Raw genomic sequence first — 13,556 nt, 5'->3', positions numbered from 1 at the left:
ATCAGACTATAAATAATGCAGACACACAGATTGGGGTCAAATGCTTTGGATTCCACTACACATACGTACGCCTGAATAGGAACTCATGCAGACACACACACACACACACACACACACACACACACAGATTCACGTTATACACTGTGCACTGTGTTTGTATGGGCGAGGGGTGGGGGGGGGTTCCTATTTATTCCCTAGTGAGCTATCAGTGTGATAATTAAGTGCACATACACACTCATTACACACTGTGATATATACAGCCAAGCACACACTGACTCTCACGTGCACACTTCCTACTGTATGTATACACACAGGCTGTTTACTGCCTTGATGTCCCTCGATGACAAAGCGTGACAAACAAGTCTGTTCAGAACACATTTTGGTCTTGCGTCCTCCCCCCTCCTCTCCTCTCCGCTCTCCTTTTCATAACTCCGACAAGGGCAACTCAGTCATCCTCTCCATCCACAGCTCCTATCCATCAGCACACTGCCATAACCTGCCGCTGCTCTGTGATAGATTGCATTTCATGTGTTGATGTATTGGCCTATCAGACTTTGAGGAAGTGACAGATTAGATCATTATGTCCCTTTATGATTATGAGTTTTGTTTTTTGTTTTTTCATATATGTTAGTGTTTATAAGACACAAGTTTGTGTTGCATTATATAAGAAGCATTTTTTCATTTGCTACTTCCAAGTAGGGCCAAAAGGAGGAAAGTGGATGAATTGGGTCTTGAAGAGAAGTGGGAAATCATAAAACAGCATTTGTTTGGAAGAAAAGCCTTTAAAGGAGACAGATTTGTATGCTCTTACAGTGTATGCTCTTTGTATGCTATTACAATTGCTCCACAAACTGCTTTCAGAATAGAGCAATTGGTATGTGTGGTATCCTAAAGTGGATTTATCAAGTGCGTTAGGTCTCTTTGCTTCTTAAGGACTGACACTGAGACCTGATATTTCTTATTGATTTTATAAAAACCAAAAAAATATGAGAAATGTAAGCTACATCGTCATTTGCTGACCTCATTCGGAGGGCATATTTTATAGCTACAATATATTTGATTGGAAAAAAGGCAGGGCGTGCTGAAATGTTGATTGTAATATATAATATAAAGACTGCATCCGAGTTGCGAATGTGGGATCTTCTCTTCTTTGATGTCTACCTGTCTGTGAGCCAGCACCTCAGTAGAATCGGTGCTTCCTACAGTCCTTCATTGTTTATAGGTGAGCATCTTTTTCCACTGTGCATGACACAGAGCATTATATTTACCAACTTGAATAGAGCGATATTGCTTTAATGAACCTAGTGAACTGTAGTCACACTGAATTGCTAATCCAGTCAAGAGAAAATTATGCAATAGACTTGCATTGCTTTAATTAAATCATTCATTTATGCATTATATATGTGCATTATATATGCTTCCCTACTAATCTCCATGTAACAGATTACATTGATGTGATGGTCTTGGTATATGAGGCTTTAAATTGTCTACATTAAGGTGTATTTCAGTCTCCTACATCTCTGTTGCTTTGGAAATGTATTTTGAACCTATATGCCCATGAGCAGCACATCAAACAGCTGACTCTGTTGCCTCGAGGTCCCGCATTCTAAAATATCTGAATGCAGCTGCTGCATGTTATGAACTTTTTCCTCATCTCTAACCTGGAACAAAAAAAAAGATGCACTGACACCGAAAGTGCAACCAATGTCAGAGTATCATATTATATGCTCAGAATCAGCGCTTCATCATTATTGGATGCGACTTTAAAACATAAGCCCTTTTTTCTTAACCTTACCCTGAAATCAATTCCACAAGTGATGGTTCAAGCAGTAAGAAGCGATGACGCTGTTGTCTGACCTTCTGTGGAAATTGTTTATGCAATGGAGAGTATTTACAGTACATGTGCGGTGCTTTAGTGCTGGTCTCATTCAGCCTATAGGCTTCTCCCTGACCTCTGACTCCTAAATCCCCTTCAATGGCGCAGTGTCATGATTGATGATGTCATTAGGAGCATCAGTGACACATAGAAACGAGGACACGCTTTGATAGACAGCGGCCTCTTCGCATCCATCTTTCTCTAGCATGTGTGCCGTGTGTCCATTCATCAAACATGAAGCTGCGAAGTACCATGCAACATTACTGTCAGTTTTCATCATCATAGAAGCAGTGTTAGTATTCCTCTGATTACCAACTAAGAACATGGGTTTACTGCATGTCGGTGTGCACTGCATGTCACATCATCAGCGTGTGTGTGTGTGAGAGAAAGCTCCCCATGGTACCCCCTTCTCCTCCTCAGTATTCTCTCCATGGCCCCTAGTCTCTTCTACTAAGGCAAGCTCTGCATTGCTGTCACTAGCCATTATAACGTATACAGCACCATACAGAGCTTCTCTCCTCTGTGGCCTACAGATCAAACACACACTCCAAGGGAAAACATGCATATATGGCCCATACTGTATGCATGCACAGCATCATACCTCGTGCACTATTCTGGCTCTCTGGCTCTTACTCAAGTTCACTTTTCATCTTGCAGTTTTCTCATACTCTCAATCACTGACTGATTTAATGAATGTAGGTGGCATCTATCCTCTCATCTTCTTCTCCACCAGAAAACGAATAAGCAAATTTTCCGTTGCTTTAAGTAACAGCTCTGAATACCTCTTTCACCAGTGCTCTCTCTCTGAAAAATGTCCTCCTTTCCTTTTCTCTTTCACTTTCTCCGAAAAAAACGACTATCGGCCGTCGGACGTCGTCAGACAGTCGGGCGAGGTCGGTGACTCCAGTCGGTTTGGTGTGTCCCGTGCCGTCGTCAGTCGGCGTTGGCGTCGTCGTTCATTTCGGCCAATTCGACATGTAGCGTCGGCCTCAATGACCAATCTGATTGGTGGAGTGCTAGCCCTTGACTAGCGAATCAGTGAGTGCACGAGAAAACCGGAAGTGACAATGGTAAACATACTACGCCAACGCCAGTATCTTGTTATTATTAGCCATCGTATTTTCCGTTCAGAGAGTAATTACAATAACGATCCTTCTTGACTACTATCAACACTCTCTGATTAAAACAATGACTGACAACAGCATGCACTGTGTTTACTAGGTCTAGAGTGATCCGTCATTTCCGGTTTTAATTATTTTTGGGCGACAACACAGATTAGCGCCGCTTGCTGTTGTGGGGATGTATTACGCCTCGCGCACGCGCAGAACGTACGCTCCAGTCGGGGTCGGTTTGGTGTGTTCGGAGGCACGTTTTGACCGACTCGGGGAGATGGGAGCCGACTGATCAGGCCGACTGCTTTTCTGCCGACGGTCAGCTGTCGGGTTGGTGTGTTCCGGCCTTAACATGCATCACTGATTTATGAAAGACATATTTTTTTTGTCGTTAACTAATTCAAATGTGTTTAACGCTACAATAATCAAATTAGCGACACTGTTGTTATATAACATGGATATATAATATGGATCCAGTTGATGGAGCATTAATAGTAGCAACCAGAACTATTGGGGGGGGCTGTTTGGGAAATCATGTCAGTCTCTCTGTCGCTTGTGCTAGCCTGTCCCTTTGCCTGTTGCCTGTCTCTCTCTCCGTCTTATTTTTACACACACGTCTTCTAACTACACTTACACACACACACACACACACACACACACACACACACACAAACACAAACACACTGCAGGTCCAAACTTCCTTCCTCAATGACATCATTGAGTTGTGGTGCCCCCAGCGGCAGCAAGCTCAGGAAGGGTGGAAGCGCTGGCCCTGGTGTTCGGATGTCTGATTTGATTCACCCTGACAACCAAGGACCATTTGGGAGCCCTGTAACCACGGCAACTCCCATCACAACATTCTGGGTGGTTGGTCGACGGGGCCAGTAAGGGCCGGTGTTCCTTGCATCCATTTTTAATGGCCAGTGTACTTAGTCGTTCTTCCTGGGCCTGTCTCCCTGCGGTCCCATCTCCAAGAAGGAGAGGCAGCCGCACTTGGTGGAAAAAGCCCCCATTACATATTTATTGTCCCCAGTCTTAATTACTGAGCCAGAGGGGATGTGGGTTTTGCTTTCTCTCTCTTTCTCCTGTCTCTCTTTTAACTCAGTGGGATGAGATCTTCTCTTTCTCTCTGTCTCTTTTTTCTCTCCTTCCCTCCAGTTGTCAGACCTCCCTCCTTTTAAGCTATGCATCTTCAGATCCTTATAAAGTAACCACTAATGGAAACTATGAGATTTTGTGTACACTGTATTCTCAGCAGCATGCGCTTAAAACCAGAGGAACTGGAATATGTAACATGTATGCAACGTTGTAAGAGTGTGTTACAGCTCTGGTCAAATTAGTTTGTGATCCTTTGCATGTTTTTAGCATCTATTTCTCTGATCATATAGACATCTATTGAAGCATGCCCCTTTGGGGAAACTGAGCTGTACTTCTTCCCAACTTTAAATTGGCAGCACCATATGCAAGATATAATCTAGTTTCAGGCACATGTTGCGCTCCTAATTATAATAGTTATGGTTGATTATAGAGTTGGCAGTACACCATCCTGCTGTATGTTGCCATGCACAGCAAGACACAGCACATTCATTTAAAAATCCATGTATAGTGTTTATGCCTTTTGCATTTCCCTGCATGTTATTTTAAGTCATTCTCATGTACTCCCACTCCTCTGCTGGCCAAAATCAATCAGAGAAAAAAGGTTTTGTAACCCCATCCTTCTCTCTCAGCTGTTGTAACATGACATTGGAGAAGATTGATCAAGAAATGTATTTTTGGACTAAGTTGTCCATCGCCTCCCCTTTGACCTTCAAGGTGGTGTTATTGTTATTCTTTATGCTTTAGTTTACTTCAAATTCCTTCCGTCTTTATTTCTGTGGGGCTATAATTGTTTCTTACTTTTCCAGATATTGATGGATTTTGATCTTCCTCAGGGTTTTCTCTGTGCTTGTATCTGAGTAGATGAAAAGGAAAGATGAGGTTTTTGTTTTATTTTATCCAGTCCACATGAAATCACCTTGATGGAGGCATGGAGGAATTATTATTTTTCTTTCACAATAGGAAGGCCATCTCTTAACTTGTGGTGCAGCCGTGGAATTCAGTGAATGCATGAAGCAGGTTCATGAACTGCTGCGTTGTTCCTCCTCTGCTGCGTTGTTCCTCCTCCTCTGCCTCAGGAAAAAAAACGGGAGGTCCACTCAGTAATTGCATGGCTTTGGGTGTATTGCTGTTTCTGTGAATGGTTGCATGCTTGCCTCGTGCTAAAGACTACAGGTAAATGCACTCTTAACAGTGCAAAGAGTGGGAGGTAAAGGGTTCCACTGTCTATTCCACACTGAAGCACTACCATCTATTGAACACCCAGTTTAGATAGTGGGTATAATAGAAGAGGCTGTGGAAGATGGGTTATAACTGGAGCACCTTGTGGATAAAAGGTCCAGTTGTTGAAGGGTTTGCCTGCTTCTGGTCTAGAGGAAATCCATATTTTATTTGACGTGAGAGCCGCTCAAGGCCTGTAAATTATTACTGCTTTATTCTGCCTGCTGCTGAGGTCACCCAGCCAGCTAGCCAACTAGATTGGTAGACGTTGTGTGTGTGTGTGTGTGTGTGTGTGTGTGCGTGCCTGTGTCAGCGCACATATTTTTCCCAGATGTGTGTCCAGCCCCGGTGCCCTACAGTAGTATGTGTAGCATGTCACAGGGCCACAGCAGTCACACCGTGACCATACTGCAGGCTCATCCATCCATAGATCTTTCCTTCCCTTCATCCATCCAAGTACTAAAACACATTACAGAGATGACTGCCTCCGATGTGCCACTTCCCCCCCCAGCAGTAAAAGGCTCTCTACTGTACAGTTAATGCCACTGGAGGCAGCGCGTATCATGGTCACAATGAGAAACACACACACATGCACAATAATACCAGAAGTATAAAAGTTGAGTTACTGTAGATAAGTGCAGGTTTTATGTACTGGTATTTTACTCAAATGTTTCCGTTTTATAGAGTGTTCTCGCTGAACTACGGCGCAGAGACAGTATTGTAGTCTTTATTTCTGTAGGTACCTGTAGGCAGATTCCGATTTTACTTGCAAAGCATAAAATAAGCTCATGAAATATGATGTATTTCCATATAAAGTGCCCAACAGTCAGACATAAAGTAGAGTCACTTGGACCACTCAGAAACATAATAATATTCAAAGCAGCAAATTATCACTTTTTAAGAAGCTGGAACCAGCAGATATGTGACATTTTTGTTTGATTGACTTAAACGATTGATTGTAAAAATAGTTTCTGTTGATATACTAATCTGCTCTTCAACTCATCGTTTCAGCTCTACAGTAAAATTTCACAGTAAAACTATATCAGTGAGAGACTCATGTTTAAGTATTTTGCTACTTTTGCTACTTTGCTACTTAAAATAGGTCACATCAGAGCTCAAGTTACACATGGAACACACTTGACCACATTACTTCACTTTCTCCTTCCTCTCACCCTGTCTTTCTTACTGTATCATTCACTTCTCTCTCTTTTAACCTTCTTGCCCCTTTGCTGGTGCTCATCTCTCATCTTCCTCTCACTTCCTTCCTTCCTCCATCCCTCCCTCTGCAGTCCTGCTGCTATCTTTACGACCCTCTCACTAATGCACCGCTCAATTAGCCTTCGATGAGGTTTCCACTAAAGGCTGGGTAAATAGGTAATTACATGTTGTCATCCCCCCACCTCTTGCTAATCCACTCAACTTCACTCCACTCCTCTCTGTCTACCCCGCTCTCTCCCTCTTGCTCTCTCAATATCATGGATGGCTGCCAGAGATGGTCCAATAGAGGCCCAGCGTGGGCCTGTTAGTCACAGCTGGCTTAACCCTTCGATTGGCCACATTCAGCACTCTGCTTAGTGCACAGTTTTCACCGTTTTCAGCCTGCACTTCGGCTCTGTTATTTGGGATGCTTTATCGTCAGGATGGGAAGACTGGAACCACCCACTGGCTAAATGCTGATGAAATCCTGCCTGCTAATAGAGACGTTAAACAGGTCCAGGTGTTTTTGAGCACTTCAGCTACTTTGTCAGAGAGCGTCAGTCAGAGAAGTGCAATGAATGGTGACAGGTGGGAAGAAGTAGTGGGAGGGATTTGTGCTTTTTGTGTGACTGACAATCAGAGAGCGTAGGCACTGTGGCTCTCAGGCTCTGACGGCTATTGATGCGTTCAAATTGCCTGCCTCAAGGTAACAGTTCACCGGCGATCTGTGAAGCTTGTGGGATGTATTATTTTGCTTGTGTCTGAGGATGAGGCCAAGAAAGGAATCAATTATTCCTCAGCTTTACTGCTGCTGAAATAAATTGATGCAAATGCATTGTCTTTGGGTTGTCCTCATCTGTTACATCAACAATAACAATGTTTACCGTGTTGTATAAATGTGTATTCAACATCATCCGTCCAGGCAGGCTCACAGATTCTGCCTTTGTCAAGGTCTGCCCATTATTCAACAATGTCGTAACAATGTGGATTTTCATCTTTCATGTGTTGGGACCAGTGCAAGAAGCTGCTGAAAAGGACAAGGCTACTTTTTGGGAGAACCAGCTGGAAAGCTTTTATTCAAACATCAAGGAAATAGAAAAGAGAAAAAGACTAATTCCTTCAAAGTGAACTTTGAAACCAAAATAAAACATTTATTCTGCTGGACTCACAATCTAAATTAAAATGACTACACCTTGTCTATATTATTTTTAAAAAATGAATTTCCTATGTTGGATACAAAGGAATGTAATAACTCCTAAAAATAGGATATTTGATTGACATCCCAGTCCTCCATATTTCAGAGAGAAACGAGATATCGGCAAGACCATAACTCACACAGCCAAAGAGTGAGAAAGTACAAAAGAGAAATAATAGTTTGTTTGGGCCTTTGGAGATAGGAAGAATGACGGCGAAGCAGAAAGTGAGAGAAATAGTTTGGTGAGGAAAAAAAAGGGGGGGGGTCAGGCTGAAGGAAGGAATAAATGAAGGTAGAAAAGAAGGGAGGGAGGATAGAGTGTTTGGGGAACCAGAGGAAGTGATAAGTTGAGTACAGCCAGACAGCCTAAATCCTCATCTCAATCAATCACATTTTCCCTTCCTCTCCTCTCAGTTTGTCTTATTGATTTCTTGTTTCTGCCAGTGTCCTGAAAGCCCAACTCAAATGACTACTCAGAGTTTTTGGGGCTCCATCTCCCAGTGAAAACTGCTACTTGGTCATTTATCTCACAGCTATATAAGAAAAGTAAAGGGATCGCAAGGGGCTTATCCAGCCAATGATGTAGCTGTCCATTCTCCTATGAATTCCTTTCATATAAACTACTACTTTACATTTATCCGTGGGAGGAACTAGTGCCAATTCAGGAAATAGAGTTGCATTAATCAGAGCCCTTTTAAGTCTTTCTGGGCAAGTCACAAGTCTTCATAAGCAAATTTCAAGTCAAGATGCCAACCTTTTACATCACTGAACATTTTAATTGGTTGAGGTGTAGGAAGTATTTGCCTGAACCACTAGGTGCAGCATGTCATGCGCTTCTTCATATTAACATTAATATAAAACCATGACCACACTAATCAAGGTGTAGCTGACCAACCTTAAAGGCTGAAACAAGCAAGAGCGTTGTCCAGAGATGTTCTGCAGTGTGCACCTCAGCTCCTCTGCAAGCCTCTGTGACCTACAGTTACCCATACCACCCATCTCTTTGTAGGTTCACAGAGACTATCATGTGTAGCTTTGCAGAAGCATTATTCTGGCTCAACAGGGATCTTCACAATACTTAACCTGTGATGATCAGATCATATGAAAGCTACTGGAAAACAAAACCAGCAATGACAGGAGAAACTTCATTCATCCTCCTGACTGATTTAGGCCAATCCAAAATTGCTGCATATAAATTTATAGAAAATACAGCTGATTTACTGTATAAGTAATGCCTTTGTGCATGTTTAATGTGTTCACAAGTCCATATGAACTCTTGTGGTATTCACAACCTTGTAAGTGGAAATTTTCTGAAAGCTTTGAGTTCACGGGTTTGTGTACACAACTTCAGTGTTGTAACCACAAGCTCACGAGTTCCATTTGAAGGCAGCATGATGTACAATATGTACCTCTCTCCATCTACACGATATGAGCGTCTGACTGGCGTTTACAAAAATGAAAGAGGTGGTTCATTGAAGCATTCTCTCTTTGTCTCCTGCCCAACACACATGCCTACTTAAGAACAGTATACACACATTGGTCGTTCTTGGGTGCTAAAAGCAGGTGAGTCACCCGTGTGCAGAGGCAATTAAAATCTCTGTCACATTGTGATGTCACCAGCTGCCTTTCCCACAGACATTAACTCTGAGTTGTGTGCCTTTAAAGATCAACGGTTCTCTCGAAAATATGCTCAGGGGTTACTTCTGGAGTCTATGTGCGACGGGGGAAATGACAGATCACTGGTTATCAGTGTATGTGTACACACATGCTCAGTAGTCATATACTGTACATCAAACAAACACTGTCCCTTCAAGCCATTTACAGCCATGTTTTGTTTGTTGTGCTGTGAGAGAGACTGTTATATTTTGCTGGCACTTTTGCAAATCATATATCCACACTGCTTCATACTGTGTGAGTGACACAGCGGTACGTTTTTTGGTAGCTCAAATAGATTAAAAAGCTAAAAAAAAAAAAGAGTCATTTGTAGGCTAGTAGTAGGACACAAGGACTACACACCTCTGTATTAACTCCGTTTCGCTTTCTGAACTCATGTGGTGATATGCATACACGTTACCGTGGTTACCACATGACCTTGTACAGACAGCTTATACATATCACTTCCTTGACAGTTCAAAGACAGAAGATGGATTTAATAGTAGTTTTTCTTTTAAATTCATGCTAACATAACATATCTGGTCCATTTTGCTTTCACACAGTCACACAGTGACAGTTTATTGAGAGCTATCACACCAGCCCAAATGCACTGACCCAAACTGGTAAAACGGCTAAAACCGAACCAGGTTCAGGTTAGGCGTGACAGCTCCCTGGGACCATCAAAATATGACAGTACACAGATGTTCTTGACTTGAAAACCTTATCCTTAATGAAACAGGAGGACACAAACTGTTTTTTCCACTCAGCTTATCTTGTTTTTTTGTGCTGCACTATGATGCAACAAATACAAATTGTCCCTTCATTGACATTTCTGTCAGTCTGCCACTGTTTCAACAGGGCAAATAGAATAAGTTAATTAGTATGTCTAATTGCATTTGGTGGCTCAGCTTTGGGAATATCAAATCAAATTAGGATACTCAGTGTTCTTTTTCCATGGCACACGGTTTGCCTTAAGCTATGCTTTTTAGGATCTGTCTTTTGTCTTTGTCTCTATCTTTCTTAACGTCCCTTCCAGCTGTACTACGCCTTCGCTTTGTAGTCTAGCCTCCTCTCATCGTCCACCCACACTTTCTTTTTCTTTTCTCTCCATTTTTGGATCTCGTTCATTTTTTCCCCCATCTTACAATTTCTTCAGCTCCATCTCTTAATAAACAGTTTTTTCTCTTAATGATAATAAAAATCTAAAATAAAATAAATATAAGTTGTTAATCCAATAAACAGCCAGTTAATGCTATAAAAACTTATTGTTGCCTGTTGATGATGTACCGTCAGTTTTAAACATTATGGGATATTTAAACCCATTTTTTAATTAAAATATCAGTGTTATTTACCATTAAGAGGGACATCATGTTACATTTTGACAACTTAGCCCAGCAGCTATAGCACTTTATTTAAAACCCTTTTTATTCAACATTTAAAAAACACTATATCAACATTTAATTTAATTTTTTAAAATGATATTATTTGTTTGGGCTTTTATTGCCTTTAATCAATAGTGACAGCTGAAGAGTGACAGGAAAGAGAGGGGGAGAGACATGCAGCAAAGGGCCACAGGTTGGAATCAAGCCCAAGCCACTGCAGTAAGGACTCAACCTTTGTACATGGGGCACATGCTCAACCAGGTGAGCTAATAATAATGAATGGTTATATGTATTATACCACACTATGTAAGGTATAATTATGTGTAAATGGATGTCCTTGCAAAGAACTTTAACCTATAACTGGATGCTGATATATAAAAAGATAATAAATGACAATCTAATATAAAACAGTTGTAGTAATATAAATATGTCTTCATAACAGAAGTTATAATTGTTGTGCTGTAAATTAATAAACATTTAAAATGTCCTCATATCTGCTTTTAACTGCAGAATATGATTATATACTACTTATAGATGATAAATAGGGGGTTAAAGTAAAGTGTTTTCAGACATTATTGGTTATTGGTTAAAAATAGTTTTAACCTTATATTCCAACTTTTCTGTCTCTATAACTTCTTCCTCTTCCTCCTCATCTTCTTCTCCCCATGTGTCTTTCCTGTAAAAAAAAAAAAAAACATAAGCCATTCTGTCACTCTTTGAGTCAGTCTTTGTTCTGTCAGAAGTTATCCCATAGATAAGTGTGACTGATCGCTGCAGGCCCAGCCAGACATGCAGTGTATAATTGAGTGATAGGGACTAATGCAAGTGAATGGCTTAGAGCCGTCTGTGATCCACAGCAGCGGCAGAGGCTCAGGCACCAAGGGAGGCTTTCTGTTAGGCCCTCGGTAATACTAGCAACAACAGCCACCCAGATTACAATCCGGTGACTACCTGACTCTGTGTGTGTGTGTGTGTGTGTGTGGCTCAGGTTATCTTCCTTTTGTCTTCTTTCCATCCCGTCTCTCTTTTCTTCTCTGTTTTTCGTAGCTCTGTTTACCACTCTACTTTCATTTCTCCTCCCTCTGCACACCTTTTCCCATCTCTCTTTCTCTCTCCCTTTTCATCTGTCTCCCTCCCTCCCTCCCTCCCTCTCTCTCCCTGTTATCTTAGCTCTTTAATTAACGTGACATGCTGTGAAGTGAGATACTAAATAATGCAGGCTTTTCCAGTGACATTGAATCAGCCAGAGTGATTAGTGGCCACACACACACACACACACACACACACACACACACACACACACACACACACACAAACAAACACACACCAAGACAGATTTGGCCTTTTTTTTAATTTACCTTTTAATATCTGTATTCATTTTTCAACTAAAATGTGGCCTAATTAGACAAATATGCACATGAATGCACTATTGAGGATAGACTACCAGTATGACTTTTAATTCGCATTAGTATTAAGGTTACACTAGAATATATAGGAGTCGTAACAGAAGTATTGTTTTCTGAAACTAGCACAAATATGGGTCAGTTCAGTTAACAAATGATAACTTGTGAAATACAATTAAAGTCACATTTACACTCTGAACAAACAAAAAGAAAAATAATGAAAACTAAACGTCAGAAATTCATAATTTTCCAGAAAATCAAAAATAAACGATGATAATGGTCCACTGTAAACAAACATTTAAAACAAAAAACTAAATACAAATAAAACAAAAAACTGTAGGGTAGGCACACAAGGTACCTGCATGTTATGCTTTTTCACACTGTATTACCAAGCCACAATATCTACTGTAGTTGTGTAAATCACAGTGCAGAGGACTTAATTTGTGCAGGGAGAGATCTAGGTTATCCCAAAGCAATTGTTTCAGACCAAACCAAGTGGAAAATCCACTGTGGGTTTAGTTTGCTGCCTTGGCTGCAGGGATGCTGAGAGCTCTGGGTTCCAGCGTTCTTACCCCTGCCCCCCTTGTCTTTTTTTAATCAGATGGCTTGTTCAGGAGTGGAAGGGATTAAGACTGCCGCTGCCGCTGCTGATGACTCTGTCCAGTTTGGGAAAACCCACAAACACATGCATGTACGCACGGCACAGGAACACACAGCTGCAAGCATGCACAAACACACACACACTTAAATAAAAGCAGTTTGGCACAGGCAGTCAGTGGTGATATACATATGCACATACTGATGCAGCAATATACACTATGCATGGGTTAGCCCATATGCATGCACATGCAGTACAGGCCTGTACATTCATTCAAGCAAAAATGCACATTGCAGAGCTAAACATCGTCTCTCTCTCTCTCTCTCTCTCTCTCTCTCTCTCTCTCTCTCTCTCTCTCTGTCTCTCTCTCTCAGCTCACTTTCAGTGTCTCTCACTCAACACTGTCAGTTTGTGGACAGCAGCAGTGATCTGCCACGTCTCATTGTGTCATGTGATTTGAGCTGTGAGATTTCTGACACACAGACTGACGCCTGTCTCTTCTAATGCCAGACACCCACACCAGGCGCTACAGATGGCAGAGGGACATGCAAACAGACAGACAGAGGGACAGAGAGAGTGAAAAGGCAAAAAGTCTGACTGATGGAAGAAAGAAGAAAGAAGGATGCTGTGAGAGAGTAGTAGAACCCAAGATGAATGAGAAGGGAGGGGAGTCAAAGAGAAAGGAAACACAAGTATTTAGGACACTAAAAACTGCAACAAAAGTAAAAGGGAGGAAAAGACTAGTGGGAGAGATATAGAGATTCGAGTGGAAGGAAGCGAGCTAAGGATGAGAGGACAGAGACATTGAGCTGTATGTTGACCCA

At 41.6% G+C, this 13,556-nt stretch overlaps 1 protein-coding gene across 34 annotated transcripts in view; it reads left to right on the top strand.

Annotated features, from left to right (window-relative positions):
• ptprdb (protein tyrosine phosphatase receptor type Db) overlaps positions 1 to 13,556 on the top strand; it is a 145,344-nt gene that overhangs the window by 67,356 nt on the left and 64,432 nt on the right. The gene's annotated exons all lie outside the window — the stretch shown is intronic.

Source organism: Dicentrarchus labrax, unplaced genomic scaffold (genome assembly GCF_905237075.1).
Source record: "Dicentrarchus labrax unplaced genomic scaffold, dlabrax2021, whole genome shotgun sequence".
Taxonomy (NCBI): domain Eukaryota; kingdom Metazoa; phylum Chordata; class Actinopteri; family Moronidae; genus Dicentrarchus; species Dicentrarchus labrax.
Note: the sequence above shows the minus strand (reverse complement) of the source record. Positions and strands in the feature narration are given on the sequence as shown.